Genomic DNA, 23,697 nt, shown 5'->3' on the forward strand with positions numbered 1-23,697 from the left:
AATTGGAGGGTTATAACAACTAAAGTCATGAAAATTATTTAAATGATCCAAAAAATTATGATGCAGGTTGAGTAAGGCAAAACAACTTCTTTAATGAAAATCTTCCACTCGTAGGAAATTGGCCTTACGACTATCACTTAAGATTTAAAGCCTCCCATGATTGATCATCAATGAAAACTATGATGAAAGAATCATTATAGGGCCGAAATACGTTGTTCATAAAGTGCATAAAAGTTGTTGGGGCATTGGTCAGCCCAAAAGACATCACCCGAAACTCATAGTGACCACAGCGGGTCCTGGAAGTCATCTTTGAAATATCTGAAGCCCCGATCTTTAACTGATGGTACCCCGATCTCAAATCAATGTTCGAAAATATTGTAGCACCTTGTAGATGATCAAATAAGTCATCAATACGTGATATTGGGTACTTGTTCTTGATAGTAACTTTGTTCAACTAGTTGTAGCCAATACACATTCTTAGAGAACCATATTTTTCTTCACAAATAGAATTGGTGCACCCCAAAGTGACACACTAGGCCCGATGAAACCCTTATCAAGAAATTCATGTAATTGTTTTTTCAATTTCATCAACTCCATAGGTGCCATGCGATATGGAGGAATAGAGATGGGTTGAGTACCCTGCACCAAATTAATTCTGAAATCAATATCCCTGTCGGGTGGTATGCCCGACATGTCTGCTGGAAACACATATGGGAACTCGCCCACTACTAGAACTAACTCAATGGTAGGAGTATCTGCATAAAAAAACTTACAAAATCCAAATACACCAAATACCCCTTTTCAACCATCCGTTGAGCCTTCAGAAAAAACAGCACTCTTACTAGGAACATGATCTAGGGAACCTTTCCACTCCAAACTCGGCAACCCCAGCATAGACAACATCATGGTCTTAGAGTGAAAATCAAGAATATAGTGATATGGTGACAACCAATCCATGCACAAAATTACATCAAAATCTACCATGCAGAGGAATAAGAGGTCAACTCTAGTCTCATAACCCCTAATGGTCACCACACAAGAACAATATACACGGTCCATCACGATAGAATCACCCACTAGAGTAAATACATGAACATGCATATCTAAATAATCATGAGGCATATCCAAATAACTAGAAAAGTACGATGACACATATGAATTAGTAGAACTTAAGTCAAATAACTCTGAAGCATCTTTGTGGCACACAGAAACAATACTTGTGATCACGGGACGGAAGCATATGCCTCTGGTCTGGCAGGAAACGCATAGCAATGACCTGTCCACCACCTGACTGGTCTCCCCCTTTAGGGTGACCTCATTATGTACGACCTCCACCCTGAGATGGCTGAACGGGTGGTGTAGCAACTGGTGTGGGAGTCATACCCCCCCCCCCATTGCACTAAACCTCTATAATAGCAGGGGCAATACTTCCTCGCATGCCTCAACTTCCCACACTCATATAAACCTCAAACTAGGAATGACTAGGGGGCCTAAGTTGGACCCTGTGAAATAGAATAACCTCTAGAAGGGTCCGGTACTGACAATCCATTTACTGATGAATGCAATAAGAGAACTGAGTTGGAAGTGTGGCTAATTGACGAACCACGACGAATTTGATGAGATGCTTGAGCGGGCCCAAAAGGATGACCTCTGTTTTGAGTGGCTGAACTCTAGACGAGCTACGACTAATACCACCTAAACCACGGGGCCTCTTGCCCTCCCTCTCCTCATGCTCAAGCCTACAAACATGCTCCAAGCACCTTGCAATCTCGACCACCTAGTCAAACCTAGCATATGTCTCAGCCTCTCGAGCCAATCTGTAACGTAGACTATAGTAGAGGCCATGAATGAACCTCTTGATCCTATTTCTCTCTCAGTGGGAACCAACCATATTGCATGACATGCCAAATTAGCGAATCTCATCTTGTACTTGGTCATAGTCATATCCCCCTAGTGTAGCTTCTCAAGCTCCATATGCAACTCCTTCATTCGAGTCTGCAGAACAAACTTCTCTAATAAGAGAACAGAGAATTGATGCCTAGCTCATATGACTTCCACCATCTGTAGGCTTTCACTGTTAGATAAAAAGTAATAAAGGCAACTCTTCTAGTGTCCATAATGCCCGCTGTTTGAAGAATCTAATGTCACCGATCCAGAAAACCCTTAGCATTCTCTGACTCTCCTCCACTGAAATCAGGACGATCAAGCCTCTTAAATAGCTCCAACCTTCTTTTTATCCTCATCATAGATGTGTCAACCTCAGCCTAAGTAGCAACAATTGGCTGAGCCAGCAACACCCCTAGTGTCTAATAACCTAGATCTAGTTGCTCTAGTGTACGAGTAGCAGGAGTCTGGCCTCCTCCCCTAGCCTGTGATGTAGTGGATGCAACTAGTATCATATCCGCCTGAGCCAAGATTGTGTACACACTCACGATCTTAGCCAAAGTCTCCTGAAGACCATGTATAGAAATATGCCCCGTTGGTGTCCGAGTTGGTCCAAGTGGCTCAATAGTATACGGATCCTGCTCCTCCACTGGAGCAACTAGTGTCTCTACAGGTGCTGCTCTAGATGCAGTGCGAGCCTCACCTTGACATCTACCTCAACCTCAGCCTCACGCGACCCTAACTAGTGGCACTGGTGCCTACCCCCCGATTAGGCTGAAGATGTCCTCACCATCTGTAAGAATAGAAGAGTAAAGGTTCAAACTTTGGAATTATCAAATCCTCAAGACAAAGTGCAAGAAAGTGAAGTTTCCTAATAGTTTGGTAACCTCTTAAAGATATGTAAAGATGTGTCCGTACCGATCCGCAAGACTCTACTAAACTTGGTCATGACCCATGAGACCTAAGCAACCTAGTGCTCTGATATCACCTTGTCACAATCAAAACTCTCACTAGAGCCGTGATGGCGCCTAACACTGGTCACTACGCAAGCCAATAATTTCACGTTAGCAATAATCACATTAATGGAACTAAATAAATCTCAACAGTAGGGTAATCATAAGATATTTGAAATAACAACAATAATGTAGTTATACCCATCTCAAAGATCTGGTGTCAGCGAGTACATGAGCACTACAACTAGAATAGTGATAGCAGTTACCTCGTAGTCTCCACAAGCTAGCACTGGTGCAGACTCTAGCAATCACCTCGTCCGGATACAATTACAGCAAATTAGACATGCTTTCCCAGTATAACAGTCAAGGCACAAATCATTCATCAAAATTTCTAAAATGTGAGTTTATCAAGAAAAACTATAATTTTCCAAACTTTCAACAATAGATATTACATTTCACTTACTAGCTAGCGTGCTGAAAAGTCATATTTATGTCTACATGTCAAGTCAATAATATCACTGTGAAAGCATTAAGTATAATCACACTCAGCACGTTCACGGTGCCTGGCATAAGTGCCCCTCACCATCACGCACACAACCATACTCAGCAATGTACGGGTGCCTGGCACAAATGCCCCTCACGAAGGCGCATCCATGTGCCTGCTCTCAGTGTAAATACCATATTTCAGAGGGGAAGATACTTTCCCAAGCGCTAATCAATAATCAATATCACATAGACCAATGTGGGGCTTGGCGTATGTGTCACCTCAATATCAATAACACTCATCCCAATACGGGGCCTCAAAGCAAGTGTCATCTCACTATCAATTAACATGGCTTTATGGCCTACATCAGTCATCAATCTGTTCAAGTCTTAATGTGCCAACATCTAACAGAAACATAATCCAATTATACAACATGGAATATCATAATGTTCCATTAATTCATCTCAAACTCGTGTCACGTACAAGGACACCAATAACATGTGAGACATAATATCAAAAGTGAACAAAGACAGAGATGTAATACGCGGATATAACTATCATGACTGAACAATATGACTATGGAACAATATGACTACGGCTAAGGCAAATAGCTCAACTTGGTAGAAATATGCCTATCATGTCTTAAACAATTAAGTAGATAGACTAGACATGATTTTTATCATGAATAATGATTCACGTAGTCATACAAATGGAGAAAACATGATATCAAAGAAGCATGATAGAAAAACAAGGCATATAATGGCCTAAGAACTACCTGGATCATGAATACCCCAGTGCACGCACACAGGCCCATCACCTAGCACATGCGTCACCCCCCAACACCTCTCAGTTATCATAGTTCTCATGTATAATTACATTCAAATCCAAGTTTAGATATGGTACATACCACAAAGCTCGTGAATCGATACTCCACAAATCCCTTCCAATGCGAACTAGCCTCCGAGCGACTCGAATCTAGATAAAACAACTCAAATATCATCAACAAAAGCCATGAGAAACAACCCCGAACTATAAAGCTAAGATTTTGATTCGAATATGCAAAGTCAACCCAAAAGGTCAACCCTGGTACCAAACTCCGAAACCTATAAAAATACAAAACTCCCAAGCACTAAGGGTCCAAATATATGTGTTTCATCCAAATCCCAAATCAAATCGACCCTCAAATCACAAAATTTCACTCTCCAAAACCATAGTCAAAAATACCCAAAGTTCACCTTTAATTCACAAAATTTAGGTGTACTAATCCATGGATACTTAATATCTAGCACCAAATCAAGTAAATATTACTTACCTCTTCAATTGTGGTGAAATTCTCTCCAAATATCGCCTCTAGACAAGCTCCACAACTCCAAATAATGTAAAATGACCAATCCTTCGAAATATAAAGTCTGCCCATCTAATCCACATTTGCGGCCAAAATGTTGCATATGCGATGCTGCTTTTGCGGTCCATTCCTCGCATCAGGGAGGTCTACTAAAAATCCAACCAACCGCATATGTGTTTGCGCTTCTGCGCCTTCCACACCGCAGATGCGGTTTCCATTTGTGCCCATGCTTACGCTTATGCGGTCCTAGCCTCCTCAGACCAACTTTGCTTCTGCGGACCCATGTCCACATTTACGGGCTCGCACCTGTGGCCTTTCCTTCGCATGTACGAAAACACAAGAAATCATAAACCTTCAGCAAATGCAACTTAGTCCAAAAAGGTTCGAAATCAATCCCAAACACACCGAGGCTCCACAGGCCCCCAGGACCCCAAACAACCACACCGACAAATCCCAAAATATAACACGGACCTACTCGAGGCCTCAAATTACACAAAACAACATAGAAACTAGGAATCACACATCAATTCAAGCATAATGAACTAATGAACTTTCATCTTCCAAAACTCATGTTGAACCATATCAAATCAATGCAGAATGACCTCGAATTTGGCATGCAAGTCCAAAATGACACAACACACCTATACCAAATCCCAGAATCATAATATATTTCTGATATCAACACAGTCAACTCCCGGTCAAACCAATGAACATTCCAAACCTTCAACTTTCCAACATTTGTTAAAAAAATACTAAATTAACCTACGGACCTCCAAATCCATATCTGGACATACGCGCAAGTCCAAAATTACCATACAAAGCTATTGGAACCATCAACACACCATTCCGGAGTCATTTAAATAAAAGTCAAATGCCATTCAACTCTTACAACTTAAGCATCCAACAGAGGGAGTGCCCCAATTCAATCCAAAATCTCCCCGAAATCCGAACCAACCATCGCTTCAAGTCACATAACCATGAGTAAATATATGAAAAGCATCAAATAGGGGAAACATGGCTAAAATACTCAAAACTACCATCCGGGTCATTACAGCATTATCCATCCTTATATGTAATTTGTTGTCGAACAAATGACCTATTATTCCTTGGACATTGTTCTTAAAATATATAAATCTTCTAGATGTGAAATTGGTCGACTAAACTCTTCTATATGTTACTTCAAAAAACATGTACATTAAGGAGGAAACATGAAACCTCATATGTCATATTCTCTTTTTTTGGTATACAAAAGTTTTACACTGTTGATGGCTAATATGTGTTTCACCGTATTGTAAAAGTACACTAAGGCTCGGCCTACCCATAAGTCTGAAGCAAAACTCTAACATGACGACATATAAGCTCAGCTGCACTCCGAATTAAGTAGAGTCTTACCGATCATTCGCTGAATGCTAACCTCGTCTACTATGATGGCTCGTCAAACTGATTACCTACACCTACAGGCATGAATGCAGCATCTACAACAAAAGGATGTTAGTATGAATAATGTACCGAGTATGTAAGGCATGAAAATCAGTATATAAAAGACATGAAAGAAACATGGAGTAAATGACTTAACCTGTAAGTCTGAATAGCTTTGTGAATAATAAAACATTTATAATGTCATGCACATGCGTATAAATTTCATATAATGTACAGGTCTATGCGTACATAACATCATCAAGCCTCTGCGGGCATACCATCTGTCACGACCCAAAATCCAACTAGTCGTTATGGCACCTAACCCAACTCGCTAGGTAAGACAATTAACAACTATCCAAATTTAATGAGATTTATCAAGAAAAGATATGATAAAACAATTACTATTACACAATAACTTCCCAATGACTGGTAGTACAAATCATGAGCTTCTAAAATTTAGAGTTTACAAAGATGCAATGAAATAAATACATCATCTATTTGAAAAATTCATGAACAGATTAAAAATTCTAAAGCTACCAAGGACAAGAGGCAACTGTAACCGGAACGCAGGTATATCTTCAAATCCAACTCCTGCCATACATAGCAATATCAGCATCCAATATCTGCACACAAGGTGCAGAAGTGTAGTATGAGTACAACCGACCCCATGCACTTAATAAGTAACAAACCTAACCTTAGGTTGAAAGTAGTGACGAGCTGGAACAAGGGTCAAAGCCCAACTCCAATAACCAGCGACAGTTCATAACAATATAAATAAGATAGTACAAGAAATAACTCACAGATATGATGCTCATCTCGTTCACTATTACTGAAAATAGGCATGCTTTTCAAGTATAATAGTAAATCCCAAATCTTTCACCGAAAATACCAAAAATATGAGTAAGTTTGAAAACTGTGATTTTTTCCAAAAACTTCCAACAACAGGTAAGACGTTTCATTATCAAATGGCATGAGGAAAGTACATCTCTATGCCTACATGTCAATTTCTGCATGCCAACTGTAATACAATGCAATGATGAAACCATATGCATACTCTCGGTGAATCAATGCACTCAGTCCTCCCAATCACTCATATCCTCACAGTCACTCAGTCCTCATAGTCACTCAATCCTCCCAGTCACTCGCACTCAGTAGGTACCTGCGCTCACTGAGGGTGTGTACAGACTCCGGAGGGGCTCCTTCATCCCAAGCGCTATAATAAGCCAATCATGGTGTAAATCAATAACATCTTCTGCGGTATGCAACCCGATCCCATTAAGATCCTCACAATCAGGCCCTCGGCCTCGCTCAGTCATCAATTTCTCCAGTCTCTCGGGCTCACAATATCATGAAAATCAACCCAAAAATAATGATGTGATGTATCAATAAATGGTAAAAGAGACTGAGATATGATATGCATATGAATGCGTACGATTGAGTATGTAATTGCAATGTAAGCAAATAACTCAACAACAAAAATGACCTCAGTGAGTCCCAACAGAATAATCATGTAGCCTAGACATGGTTTCTAACATGGATCACAACGCAATGGCTCTAGTACGTAGTGATTTCATGGTTACAGATAAGATCGGGTAACTACACAGTACCACAGAAATAATGGAGTCACAATTCACTTGGTGCACGCCCACACGCCCGTCACCTAGCATGTGTGTCACCTCAACACCAAACACATAACATGTATATTCAGGGGTCATACCCTCAACACCATGTTTAGAAGTATTACTTACCTCGAACAAGCCAAATCCAATACCGAGTAAGCCAAACGATGCTCCAAAAATGCTATCCCGTGCATACTAGCAACCGAACGGTTCGAAACTAGCCAAAAAGCAACTGAAGAATATAAAATAATGTCTAAGGAAACAAGTCCAAATGATAAAGGTCAAATCTTTAATCAAAACCCCAAAGTCAACCAAAAAGTCAAACTAGGGTTCACGCCTTGGAATCAAACGAAACTCATAAAATCTAACACTCATTCAATTACGAGTCCAACCATAATAGTTTCACTCAAATCCGACTCTTAATCAATATTCAAAACTTCACACTATGAAGATAGATTCACTAAATATAAACAAAATCGAGTAGAGAACACTTACCCCAATTCATATGCTGAAAATCGCCTCAATAATTTCCCAAATCCGAGCTGTTCTGCATTGTTTTTTGCCAAACTCTCGATATTAAATATTTTTGCCCAGCTGTTCTGCATTGTTTCGTGCGCAAACGATGCTGAAACTTGCTTTTGATGGCTCCAATGGATTCCTTGTGCGATTTCAGTGAAGTTTGGCTTTTGAATCACTCCATCTGACCTTATAATGAAGGAGATATGTTGGTTTTAATATTTGAAAATAGTGCAGATTTTAAAATACGAAGTCAGTGGCAATATCATAATTAATCTGAAAAAATATCTGGCAACCCAATTCTTAGTAAAATGATCATAAACTTCTCATACAATGTCCAAATTTGACGATGCTTTTTGCTAAGGCTCTACAATTACGATACTGTCACGACCCAAAATCTCACCACAAGCGTCATGATGACACTTAGTCTCTAAGACTAGGTAAGCCGATTACAATTACAATCCAAGCCATTTTTTTAAATCAAAACCAACATCAGAAATAATTATAACACATTCCTAAGACTGGTAATACTGAGTCATGAAATCTAACTGAATACATGCAATGATCTCAAAGATCGAATATACAATATTGTTCGAATAAGTGTTGACAGTACAATAAAATAGAAAGACTCCAAGGGACTGCGACGACCAAGCAGCTCTACCTTGAATCATTGCGATCAACACACTAACTCTGCCCAAGTCTGATATCTCCAATACCTGGCTTTGCATAAATGTACAGAAGTGTAGTATGAGTACAACACAGTCGGTACCCAGTAAGTATCAAGAATTACCTCAGTGGAGTAGTGATGAGGTACAGTCAAGACACTCACTAGTCAAATAACTTGTGCAATATAGCAGTATACAATAGTACTGAAAAATAACTAGCATTGATAACAGCAAAATCAACCAGTGATATAATAACAAGGCAACAAGAACATCATAATTATTGCTCAATCGAATAAGGAACACAAGTACAACCAATTAATCAAGTCCTTCAAATATAAATCATTCACATATTATTCTTTATGATAAATATCTTCCGAATATACTTCTTTTGAATAAATATCTTTCGAATATACTTCTATCAAATAAATATATTTTCAAGTAAAAGTCACCATGTGATACCTCATTTCAAAATCATAAAAATTACGGGTCTCAGCCCACTTTCATATTTTCCACAGCACCTCGTGCCCATAAATCTATCACAACCACATGGACAACTCAAGTGTCAATAATAAAATCATCATATTTTCCCTAGCACCTCATGCCTATATTTTTTTCATAACCGCACGGACAACTCACACACCAAAATATCAATGTATAAAAAATCCATAGGATCAATTTATTTTCAATAAAGTAAGTTTATAATTTTTAAACCTATTAAGAAATCATCAAAGAAATGAGTTTATTTTGAAACTCGTTTGGGTGAAGAAAATGACATTTCAATTAAAATGAAGCATCCGATGACTATTAATTTGGATGTAAAATTTATTAAATTAAAACATAATAGCAATTTCTCTTATTCGAAACAACTCAAATCTCGAAAACCAGTAAAAACCATAAACACAAATCATCAGAGTCTTGTACAAAGAGCCAAAGCTAACACAATACAACAAGAAATAAAAAACACATAATAAAATCAAATAATACATCGCGGAAGAACACATGAATTTACATATCACGGAAAAACCAAATAACCAAAGGCAAATGCAACCATAGAAAAATATCAATAAAGGGCACTCCCGAGGTACCGCTTCAAAGTCCCAAATCATAAATAATTTTCAACAAAGGGCACTCCCGAGGTACCGCCTCGTAGTTCCAACACAAATATCAATAAAAACAATACCCCCAGGCCATCACAAGTCATCACAAATCAATCATCGACATAGCCCACCTTGTCTCGCCACGTATGCAATTATAATGTAAATGCTCGTCTTGTCTCGCCGCACGCGCATAATAATATTTCCACCTTGTCTCGCCACATGCGCAAACCCACATAAATAGCCCGCCTTGTCACGCCGCATGTGCATATATCAATAGTAACAATAGCACGACAGAAATCTCGTGCAAACACCCGAACAATCCTCCCAACAATATCATGTGCCAATATCACAACATCGCATAAATTGCACCTCAAGTGCTCAAATATTACAACATATAACAAATTGCACATCGAGTGCTCAAATATCAAAACATATCGCAAATTGCACCTCAAGTGCTCAAATATTTTAACTTGCCACCGAAATCAACAATACATCATTTTCCACAATAAGGAGCCCATGGCTCGACCATAATGTAAACAAAAATCTTAACAAACATATCCGGGAGCGAACAACTCAACAAAATAATATTTCATAATTTAATACTTTGTCTCAAATATTATTTACGACCTTTGTAACTCAATACCAGTTGCAACAACATGAACTGTAAAGTAATTCATAAAGGAGCAACGCCTTCTTTAATCCAAATTTTTGGCAAATAGATTAGTACCTCCTTTTAAACTTGCATAATAAATTATTTGCAAATGTAATCCATAATGAAATTATCTCAAGGAAATATCAACTCAACAAAAATACGGGATTCACAAAAAAATCAAAGTGGTAATCACACCAAATTATCATATAAAAACAAATTCAACAAACAAGGATTTATGGATGACAAATAATGGATTTACTATGTTCCAACAATTTTTCAATTTAATACATAAGGGCGTCTACGAATTTCAACCAATATAATTTGCACATATAAACTAAGTACGTACTCGTCACATCGCGTACATGGTTTCAATTACATAATTTTCATATAAGACACAATGCCTAAGGGGTAATTTCCCCCACTCAAGATTAGGCAAGACACTTACCTTTTTGAAGTTATGTCGATATTCTAAAATCACCTTCTTGCTTGAATTAACCTTCGGACAACTCAAATCTATTTAAATTAATTGTATAACTTCATTAAAATTCATCAAAAATAATTTCGGATAATAAAACGTCAACTTAAAATTTTATTTAAAAAGTCAACCAAAGTCAACGCGGGGATCACCTCTCGGAACCGGACAAAATTTTCACGAAATCCGAACACCCATTCCAATACGAGTCCAACCATACTAATTTCAATCAAAATCCGACTCTGAATTGATATTCAAATCCCAAAAATTCATTTTATAATTTTTTAATAATTTTCCCCAAATTTTCATCTCAAAATACTAATTAAATGATGAAAACAATGATATATTCATGTATGTTAACCAAATATGAGTTAGAATCACTTTCCCTCGGCTATATAGTACCACATCTGATCTCCCAATGTGCGGTCCGCACATTTTCAAATTCTGTGGACGCACAATTTTGAGTTTGGCCGCACTTAACTGTGTCATCTTACCAGGCTTTAGTACAATGCCCATAACTTTCTGAACAAATGTCCAAATGATTTGTGCAAAACCTTTATGGAAATTAAATTCAAAGGGCTACAACTTTTATTTTTGAATCATCTCTAAATTCATTATCGATTAACAGATATAAGCCTCTGAAGTCGGACCATCGAACCTTCAGAACCACTAAAGTGCGGCCGCAAACAAAATTGTGCGGTCCGCACTTTTTATGATGATCCAAAAGTTTGTCTTATATTTTAGAACTCGAATCTGCGCTCTTAAGCCTTACAAATTTCATTTTTACCCTCCTCGATTTGTGTGCGCAGTCCGGGCAGGTTTCCGAAAAGCTTTTATGTTGAAAATTGATGAAAATAAGAATTTATATCTTAAAAGTTAATTTTAGTTGACTTCGGTCAACATTTTTGGTAAACGGATCCGGATCCATCTTTTGATGGTCCCGGTGGGTCCGTATCGAATTATGGGACCGGGGCGTATGCCTAGAATCGAATTCGGAGGTCCCTAGATCAAATTATGAATTTTTGATGAAAATTAATTGTTTTCAAGAATTAATTGATGTTTGACATTGTTAGTGCCGGGCCCGTAATCTGGTTCCGGAGCCCGGTATATGTTCATTATGATATTTAAGAGTTGTGTGTGAAATTTGGTGAGAAACGGAGTTGATTTGACGTGATTCGGACGTCTAGTTGAGAAAATATGAATTTTAAAGTGTTCTTGAGAATTTCATTTGATTTGGTGCTAAATTCGTAGTTCTAGGTGTTATTTTGGTGATTTGATCGAGTGAGAAAGTTCGTATGATATTTTTAAACTTGTGGGCATGTTCGGTTTGGAGCCCCGAGGGCTCAGGTGAGTATCGGATAGGCCACGGGATGGTTTGAACTTAGAAAATTTTGCTGGTATAACTGAACATGTTGCAGGCCTCTGATCTCGCAATTGCGAGATCAGACATCGCAAATGCGAACATAACAGGGTCCGCAATTGCGAGGCTTTCATCCCAATTGTGATGAGAACCCTAGGCCAGCAGTTCTTCCATTTGCGAGGTTACCTTCACAATTGCGAAGGGAGTCTGGGAAGGGCAGGTTCGCAAATGCGAACATCTACTCACATTTGCAAGGATCAGTGGTCGCAAATGCGACACATTTCTCGCATTTGCAAAGGCAGCGGGATTATGAAGGGCATCACCATTGCGATTGTTCTTTCGCATTTACGAAGCTCAACTCGCAATTGCGACACCTGCAGCTGTGTAAAAAGGGACTTAGACGGGAGTTTTCATTCATTCTTCAAAATTTCAAAACCTAAACCTTAAGGGGTGATTTTTCAAAGACCAATTCTTCCCCAAATCATCGGTAAGTGATTCCTAACTCTTTCCTTTCAATCTTTTACATCTTATAACAAGATTTCAACCTAGAATCTAGAATTTTTATGGTGAAATTAGGATTTTTGGGTAGAACTTAGGAATTTCGAAATTTGAGTATGTAGACCTCAATTTGAGGTCGGATTCCAAAACTAATTAAATATTTGGGCTCGGGGGTGAATGGGTAAAAGGATTTTGGTCCGAACCTCGGATTTTGACCAAGCGGGCTCGGGGTTAAGTTTTGAACTTTTTGGAGGAAAATTTGGGGAATTTAATTTATGCTATATAATTAATTTCTTAAGAAATATTTGATATTATTGAGTCATTTTTAATACATAAGAGTTGTTTGGAGGTGAATTCGAAAGGAAAAACTGTGATTGAGAATTAAGTGGCCTTCGGAGCGAGGTAAGTGTTGTGTCTAACCCTGACTTGAGGGAATTTGGAACCTTAGATTACTTGCTAATTGAAATTCATGTGAGCGGCGTATATGTGAGGTGACGAGTACTTATGCGCCACCAATTTACCTGCTTTCCATGTTTCTCTATTTTTTCTTATATTGTCTCATTCCTATGCCTAATTGCTACATGTTATACTAGTGTTGTTCAATTTATCGTTCCTATCATGTTTACGGATTTTCTGGTGATAATTGAGTTTCTATTTCAAAGTTGAGATTGATATTATGGAACCAAAATGTTGAAGTAAGGTTTGTACTTGTTATTCTATCTCCCTGTTGTTATTTATGCATTGCATTATGGTAAGGGAGAGTGTTAATGCACGAAGGGTGATGCCGTGCCATATTGTGAGTGTTAATGCACGAAGGGTGATGCCGTGCCATATTGTGAGTGTTATTGCACGAAGGGTGATTTTGTGCCATATTGTGAGTGTTAATGCACGAAGGGTGATGCCATGCCATGATATGAGAGTTAATGCACGGAGGGTGATGCCATGCTATGATATGAGAGTTAATGCACGAAGGGTGATGCCGTGCCGTTTCTATAAATTTTATTATGAGATTGAGAGTAAAAGGACGAAGGGTGATGTTGTGCATTTTTCTTTACTGTATTCACTATTCCTATTGATTCATGGTATATTGACTGCTCCGGTAATCATTCTGTTGTAGTTCTTCATCTTGTATTCCCCTCAGTATGTTCCCCTCCCGACATTTCTTGTTTAGTTCTTCATTTGTGTTATTTGTATATACACTATTAAATTGTACATGTTGATTTGTAGGTGCCTTGCCTTAGCCTCGTCACTACTTCGTTGAGGTTAGGCTCGACACTTACCAGTACATGAGGTCGGTTGTATTGATGCTGGACTCTGCACTTTCTGTACAGATTTTGATACCGGCTCAGATTGATCGAGATTTTGTTATTGGTCTGTTGTCCGGAGACTCAAGGTAGATCTGTCGGCGTTCACAGACCTTGAAGTTCCCATCTATCTTTTATGCCCTACTGTTTTCTTTCATCCTTATAGTTGCATTTCTTTCAAACTATTACTTGTAGTAAATTATAGAATGCTCGTGAATTGTGACTCCAGATCCGAGTGGTAGCAATTAATACAGTTTTATAAAATTCCGCACCTCTTATATTTTATCTTAGTTAATTATTGTTAATTACTGAATGGAAATAAGGAATTGGTTTAATAATTCTTTGACGTTGGCTTGCCTAGCAAGTGGAACGTTAGGCGCCATCACGGTCCCGTCAGTGAGAATTTTTGGGTCATGACACTTTTTCTCTGAAGTGCGGCCGCTCAGAAAATTATGCGGTCCGCTCTTTTCCTCTGAAGTGCGGCCACAATCAAAATTATGCGGTCCACACTTTTTCAAAAGTTCCAGAACAACATTAGAGTGCCGAAATGCCCGGCCTTGCTCAAAACTCATCCTGAAGCTCACAGAGCCACTCGGGATCCCGTTCAATTATACCAACCAGTCCTAAAATATAACATGGACCTGCTCGAGGCCTAAAATCATAGCAAACAACGTCGAAACTATGAATCACACCACGAAGCGAACTCATAAATTTCTAAATCTTCTAACGTCTAAAACTCATGCCGAAACATATCAAATCAATCCGGAATGACATCAAATTTTGCATACGAGTCATAAATGACATAATGGAGGTATTCAAATTTTTAGAATCGAATTCCGGTCCCGATATCAAAAGTCAACTCCCCGGTCAAACTTCCAAACTTAAATTTTTATTTTAGCCATTTCAAGCCTAATTTAGCTACGGGCTTCCAAATAATTTTCCGGACACACTCCTAAGTCCAAAATCACCATACAGAGCTATTGGAATTAGCAAAACTCTACTCCATGGTCGTTTTCTCAAAAGTCAACTCTCCGGTCAACTCTTTTCTTTTTAAGCTTCTTAAATAAGAATTGTTCTTCTAATTTGATCCCGAATTATCCGAAAGTCAAACTCGACCACACACGCAAGTCATAATACACATCACAAAGTTGCTTGGGACCTTAAGTCGCTGAACGCAATGCTAATTCACAAGACAACAAGTCGGGTCATTACAGATTCAGATCTAATGCTTCAATCAAAATAAAAATTGGAGCTAATTTTATTTATGTGGTACCATGTATGCTTGAAGAAACGTCGCGGAAACATAAATAAAAACGAGGGCAACTCAACTCAAACCTATCTGAAACTCACCTGAGCCCCTCGGGACCCCGTCCGAACATACCAACAAGTCTCATAACATAACATGGACCTACTCGAGGCCTCAAATAATTCTTAATAACATCAAAACGATAAATCGCACCTCGAATCAAAATTAATAAACTTTCGACTTCCAAAAACTCGCACCGAAACATATCAAATCAACTCGGAATGAACTCAAAATATTTGCACCCATGTCCCAAACGACATAACGAAGCTTTTCCAATTCCCCGAATCACAATCCGAATCCGATATCCTCAAAGTCAACTATCGGTCAAACTTATGAACTTTCCAAATCTTCAAATTTCTAACTTTCGCCAATTAGCGCAGAAACCTTCTACAAATATCAAAATGCAAATCTGGGCATATACCCAAGCCCAAAATAACCATCAATACCTAATGGAACCATCAAATCTTCAATCCGAGGTCAAACACTAAAAAGTCAAACTTGGTCAACCCTTCCAACTTTAAACCTTCAATCATGAAATTCACTCTTCCAAATCAATTCTGAATTACCTGAAAAAACTAAAACCACTAATGCAGACAAGTCGTAATACATCATACAAAGCTAATCATGCCCTCTAACAACCGAGAAAAGTGCAAATGTTCAAAATGATCGATCGGGTCGTTACACCATCATATTATTTTAGCCTCTGTGGGCGAAATTATCAGCGTATACCAACTGATCAGGTGGTGGTACATATATAACGTCGTAACCTTTTTCCATACCCATATGCATATAATATATGTGTATATAATGCCATCTAGTGATGGGTCAATATACATGTATAAATGAATGCAATGCATAGTGAAGTAAGTAAATAACATCTCTCACAATGTCATAAGATCAATATGCCTTCGGATAACCTTTATCAACTTACTTATTTTCTGAGACCCCTAGTACTTCTATGAATAAAGTCATTTATGAAAGTTGCGCATTTGTTTGTTTCATTTGTATCATATGGATTATGCCAAAAGAAAAGAAGGGATAGACATAACATACCTTAATTACTCGTATGAGCTCATAGAAGATCGTAGACAATGGATCAAACCTAGATCACCTCTTTAAAGCTTCCTGACACCTTACTTCATTACAAAGTAATATTCAGATTGCTAAGATTCATAGGATATCGATTTTATAACCATGAAATCGTCAGAGAAAGATTAGAATATTTGATCTTGGAAGGAGAAGGGGAACATGAAGTAAATTGATGTACGTTGATATAGAGATGAAGAAGGGAACGTTATTGCATATGGATCTTGTATAAGGCAGCGATGTTTCCTTTTTAAAAGCCTTAACTATTAACTCTCAAAAAGAGATATCAACTGAACAAAAATATGAGTCACATGGGTTATAAGCATATAAAGGCGGTTCCTTCATTAAACTAAAGAAAAGGGACTTTGATCCTTTCCACGAGGTTGATTGACATCCTCAAGAAATTTTATTAATATAACAATATATAGATATCTAATTAAGTAGACACTATCACGTGAATTAGCATGGATAATGTCAAAAAAAATTAGAAATCTTGTCCTCATCCTAAAGTACTATTATTCAAATATTAAAATATTAATAAATCATGGTATCATATAAAATTAATACATACACTAATATTTCATTAAAATATCCTTATAAAAATACATATATTTTATCAACATCTAATTTTCCTAATCTCATATATAGAGTACAAATTTTCGTACGCTTAATTTTTAAAACGGTAAAAAGATAACCTTCTTTTCTTGTGAGAAAATAATTTCTATCTTTACAATAAAGAAAATTTTATTTATAAACTTTCTCATATTATGTCTATAATTTAAAGTATATCCAGACGTAGTAATATTAATAACTGTATAAAATCATATTTTTCAAATATTTTACAAAAATGTTCTAATCAACAGAAATACCATATCATAACGTATCTAATAGTATCAAAGTTGTTAAACTTATGGGGTCTTACAACAATGCTGTGACAAATCGTCTATAACTTCATGAATGACCTTAATCCCCCCAAGCTCGTATGGATTAGTACGACTCGTTCTAACAGTAAAGTACGGGATGTTACACTACTAACATTAGAGACCCCCTTTTCATTTTACACGTGTAATCCTCTAGGTGCACACATAATGACTCATTACCAAATTTAACACCTCATGTATATAAGTGTCACTTTCTGCTCATTCATATATATGGTCCATGTGGAATAATTGTCATCCAACAATTCTGAACAATTTACGTACATCTACTACATTTTTCCACTTAATTAATTACACATATAATTAATTTATGTATCTCATTTCACTTAAATACTAATAACTTTAACCATACTTTGTATACCTCACTATCATAGTCACATGGTATATTGTATTGCATTAGTCCATAAATACGGGATATTACAGCTTGGACAGTATTTTATCCCAAAATATCAAACATCGACAAAACTCATTTTCTTCAATTCGTCTCGTGTCTAAGCTTTCCAACCCTCTTGGTACTTGTTAATCATGATATTAAATATTTGTAACCTCCAAGGTAACATGATTAACTCACTCTATGTACCTTCAAAGATGATCTCATTTATGAGCTTACATCAATTGACTCACCACGTACTATTACGTACGAAAACATGGGATGTAATATCATTCCCCCATTTGAAACATTCATCCTCGAATGTTGACTGATGTGTCTATCAGTCTCATAACCTATAGCTTTTATGAATACTTTAATATTGTCATTGCCATCTAGGAAACCGCTCTGTGAATAAATTCAAAGGCCAGGGCATTCCCCCCTTTAGGTTTCTTTCTCACACCATGACTTGTGGTAAATAATTCTTCCAATCTCGTAACTGTTGCTACCTTCTATCATGCAACCTTTACGACTCTAACCTTGTAAGTGAGACTTTGCAACTTTTCTCTCCTTTTTCCTCTAGTTGTTATCCAATATCTAGGCCTCGCTTTGTGAACATATAATAAGTATGACAAGCTATCCCTCATGGCATCTATAAGTATACTGAAGTTCTTTTCTCGGTACTTGATCGAACTTACGACCATTTCTATATCTTGTTTCATAGCCTCAGTTATCTATGTTTATGGCTTAACTACATATAGGTAGGTTGTACTATACCATAACACTTACTTCGGTTTATTATTACCGAGGTCTGCTACCCAACTCCAGGTTACTCTCTCATTGCTTATCTTATATGTATAAATCTAAGTCCTTTATTTCTTCTCCATTACTGTTCATCTTAAGAATGATGGCCTAATCTCATATAATACTTTGTAACTTTTATACATCCATTGTTGTTTCACCTTAATGTTGATCCATAATCTACCACTAATAACTTCAAACCTCTTGCGTAATACATTCTCACTAATTCTCACGCCTCATAGGGAAACATTTGAAGTGATTTGCCTGATCCACCTAGGGACTATACTATACTTCAATAACCATATTTCATAGAATCTCAATGTGATTCATCATATGGGTTCTAATCCCGTTCAATTCATGAAATCTCTTTTCTCAAAATCATTACTCAATCAAAGTCCTAAACTCCATCCTCTTATCTATCACCATTACACCCTTATTCTACTACCAGGGCAACATTTCATCTCTTCTAATTTCTCCTAGTCTTAGACTCCTGTAAAGCTGCAAGCTTATTACACCGTATACCTGAAGATATTTTTGATATTTTCACTCGCCTATAACTATCCTTAGTTACTTACCTTCACGCCCTTGTGCTTGTAGGGTTGCTTCTGAACTGAAATTTTTGACTGTCTTCTTAGTGGAACTCTCTTTTATTTCCATAACACTTATATGGTACCTTTAACTACCCTAATTCCAGTATGAATATTTCTCAAGGATTATGACGTCATATCTTCCAGATTGAATTCACTATGTTCGGGTTCACTATGTTTATCTTGCACAATCTGCTGATTTGTCTGTATCCTCTTGTCTAGCCATAACTTGGCTCTTCCTGAATCAACTACTAACTACTCATTGGCCCATTCTCATATCTATATTCCACGTAATCTCTCTTGGAATATGTCATTTGTCTTGACTTACCTCTCGCACTGGATCCTGATGTATCAAGTGTCCATTCACACTCATTTATCAATAACATCCTGGCCGGGAAATCTTACTGCTTCTCCCCGGTGTCGTGCTTGCATAATGCTATAGAGTCGCAACATATCTGTAGGATCTGAATAAATGCAACCACATCCCTTTTGCCTTTTTACCACATTTTTCCTTTACCATTCCATTGTTACCTAAACCATATAACTCCAACTTAATACCACATCATATCATCCCTTTAGGAGATGTCTTTTCACATCATCAATGACCCTTACTCACCGTACCGTAACCTTTATGTACCAGGTATAACCGAATTCCTTACACACAAGGGTGACACATACTGTAACTAGCACACTTAGTCCCTTAAGCTTAACTCTGCTCACAGTTCTTTCTTTAGGGAAGCGCCTTCCGGAAGAACTTTAAATGTTATTCTTTTGTTGTCCATTCTAATATTGACTCAATGCCGCCTATTATAAAATTCTCTAGTTCCTAATTCATGTTCAGTATATTTTGTTCACTAGCCCATGCCGATTTCTATTACTCCGGATGTCTAACGTTTTCTTCTGGTAATTACGTTGGAGTCACCAACTCATTTCTCAAAATGGGGATATGACTTTATGTCATATACTCTTTTATTGTCTCAAGGCCTGTCACCTCTTATCTTTTCCTTCACTTGACTATAGACTCTGTAATATTGTCATATTTTCATTTACCGTTATCATACATTTTATCGCATATTACTCATAATGCTTCATTTACTATCTTCTTATTCTTCTACTAATATTTCTGTCTATCACTCTATTTTGAAAACTTCAACAAAAAATTCTTTCACTTTTAGCTCCCTTTTATTCATCTCACTGGCTCTTCGGGTCGCCTAACATTCTCTTTTTTCCTAGGGGTAGGAGTCATACTAAGGTAAATATTTATCCATTCGAGTATTCCACTGCCTATCTTCAGAAATTTCTGAACACTCTAGTATTCATATCTGACTGTACTATACTAGAGTGCACCATCTGGGTATCTCACAAGGAGAACTATTACCACGATTTGCACTATCCTTCAGAAATGTTAGCTATTTACAACAATCCATCCACAATTTTGGGTTACTCAGACCCCAGCTGGATCATGATATCTCTTCCTTCTCTTAAACTATAGTTGTTAGCTCCCATATGGCATAATTGGGATGTGTGTGGTCAATTGTATATATCTCTGTTACTGTTGAAAGTAACTCAAAATATTTATATTTCTCTAGCTGAATTGTAAATACTGATAATCTTCACTAACTGGGTACCTCGTACGTTTCTTTATATTGCTTCCTTTACTTGTTGAAACTTATATCTACCTTATGATTCTCTTTTTGCTTTAAACCATATGGGTTGATAGATATTCATGATTTAGGGCTCCTTATCAAGAAGTTCATACGTCTTAGTACACACATGATCTGCTGAAGACCTCACATTTACTCATCATAAGCATGATTCAAAATCGAGTTCCTCTAACTAAACTCTTCCACAACCACATTAAATCTCTTACCAATTCTCTTTCTGGTTGTAGATATCATTGTATTACGAATAAAATAGAATTTAGGACTTTGAATTCTTATAACTGAGCTTTACCACATGATCTAGAGTAAGAAGAAAGAGTAACCATCCTAAATGCCCAGTAGTCTCCTTCTTATAAGTATGGTTCACAACACACCCATAAACAAGACTCTACTAGACACAGCTTGTAAACTCCCTAGGACAGAACTGCTCTGATACCACTTTGTCACGCTCCAAACTTGGGGAGGCATGGCTGGCACCCTGTGTCGTACCGGCCCAATCGAACCACTTTGTAACTCATGATTGTTCGACCAAAACTAAAACCTACATAAGTTACGTTGACTGAACTCATTCATTTTATAACTATCATGGTCCAACATGGACACAACTCATAATGTACAACTGTAAGTGGGAAAACGTTGTATCAGCGATCCAATCATACTTAAAACTTGAACACACATAGGCCATCAAGGCCTCTGATATACTGTACATAATGAAACTATGTCTACAATGCCTCTAATAGTATTCAACATCAAATGGTATAGGGCCACAACCTACCCATAAGTCATTAGAAAAACTCTTACACGACGACTTATAGGCTCGGCTGCACTCCGAATGAAGTGGATTCTTACCGATCTTTTGCTGAATGCTAACCTTATCTACTATGAGGGCACATCAAACTCATTACCTACACCGGCAAACATGAATGCAACATCTACAACAAAAGGACGTCAGTACGAATAATGTACCGAGTATGTAAGTCATGAAAATCAATATATAAAAGACATGTAAGAAACATGGAGTAAAGGACTCAACCTGTAAGTCAGAATAGCTCTGTGAATCATGAAACATTTATAATATTATGCACATGCGTATAAATGTCATATAATTCATAGGTCTATGCATACATAACATATTCAAGCCTCTGAGGACATCCCATCATATCATCTCAACCTCTGTGGGCAAAATCATCAACGTATACCAATGATCAGGTCATGGTGCGTATATAATGTCGTAACCTTTTCCCATACCCCATATACATATAATATACGCGTATAAGATGCCATATGGTCATGGGTCAATGTACATATACAAATGAATGCAATGCATAGTGAAGTAAGTCAATAACATCTCTCAGAATATCATAACATCAATATGCCTTCGGATAACCTTTATCAACTTGCGTATTTTCTGAGACGAAGAAGGGGTCAATGTACGTTGATACAAAGATGAAGAAGGGAATGTAATTCAATATGGATCTTGTATAAGGCAGCAACGTTTACTTTTTAAAAGACTTAGCTATTAACTCTCAAGAAGAGATATCAACTAAACAAAAATTATGAGTGACATGTGTTATAAGCATATAAAGGCGAGTACTTCATTAAATTAAAGAAAATGGACTTTGATTCTATCCACGAGGTTGATTGATATCCTTTAACAATTTTATTAATATAATAATATATAGATATCTAATTGAGTAGACACTATCACGTTAATTAGCATGGATAATGTCAAAAAAGGTTAAAAATCTTGTCCTCGTCCTAAAGTACTATTATTAAAATATTAAAATATTTAAAAATCGTGTCACCATATAAAATTAATACATACACTAATATTTCATGTAAATATCCATGTAAAAATACATATATTTTATCAACATCTAATTTTTCCAATCTCATATATAGAGTACAAATTTTCGTACGCTTAATTCTCAAAACAGTAAAAAGATAACCTTCTTTTCTTGTGAGAAAATAATTTCTATCTTTACAATAAAGAAAATTTTATTTATAAACTTTCTCATATTATGTGTAAATTTAAAGTATATCCAGACGTAGTAATATTAATAACTGTATAAAATCATATTTTTCAAATATTTTACAAAAATGTTCCAGTCAATAGAAATACCATATCAAAATGTATCTAATAGTATCAAAGTTGTTAAACTTACGGGGTCTTACAACAACGCTGTGACAAATTCTCTATAACCTCATGAATGACCTTAATCTTTCCAAGCTCGTATGGATTAGTACGACTCGTCCTAACAATAAAGTACGGGATGTTACACTACTAGCATTAGAGACCCCCTTTTCATTTTACACATGTAATCCTCTAAGTGCACACATAATGACTCATTACCAAAATTTACACCTCATGTATATAAGTGCCACTTTCTGCTCATTCATATATATGTTCCATGTGTAATAATTTCCATCCAACAATTCTAAACAATTTACATACATCCACTACACTTTCCCATTTAATTAATTACACACATAATTAATTTATGGATCTCATTTCACTTAAATACTAATAACTTTTAACATACTTTATTTATCTTACTATCATGGTTACGCGGTATATAGTATTGTCCTAGTCCATAAATACGGTGTATTACAGCTTGGACCGTATTTTATCCCAAAATATCAAATTTCGACGAAACTCATTTTCTTCAATTCGTTTAGCGTC

Source organism: Nicotiana tomentosiformis, chromosome 12 (genome assembly GCF_000390325.3).
Source record: "Nicotiana tomentosiformis chromosome 12, ASM39032v3, whole genome shotgun sequence".
Taxonomy (NCBI): domain Eukaryota; kingdom Viridiplantae; phylum Streptophyta; class Magnoliopsida; order Solanales; family Solanaceae; genus Nicotiana; species Nicotiana tomentosiformis.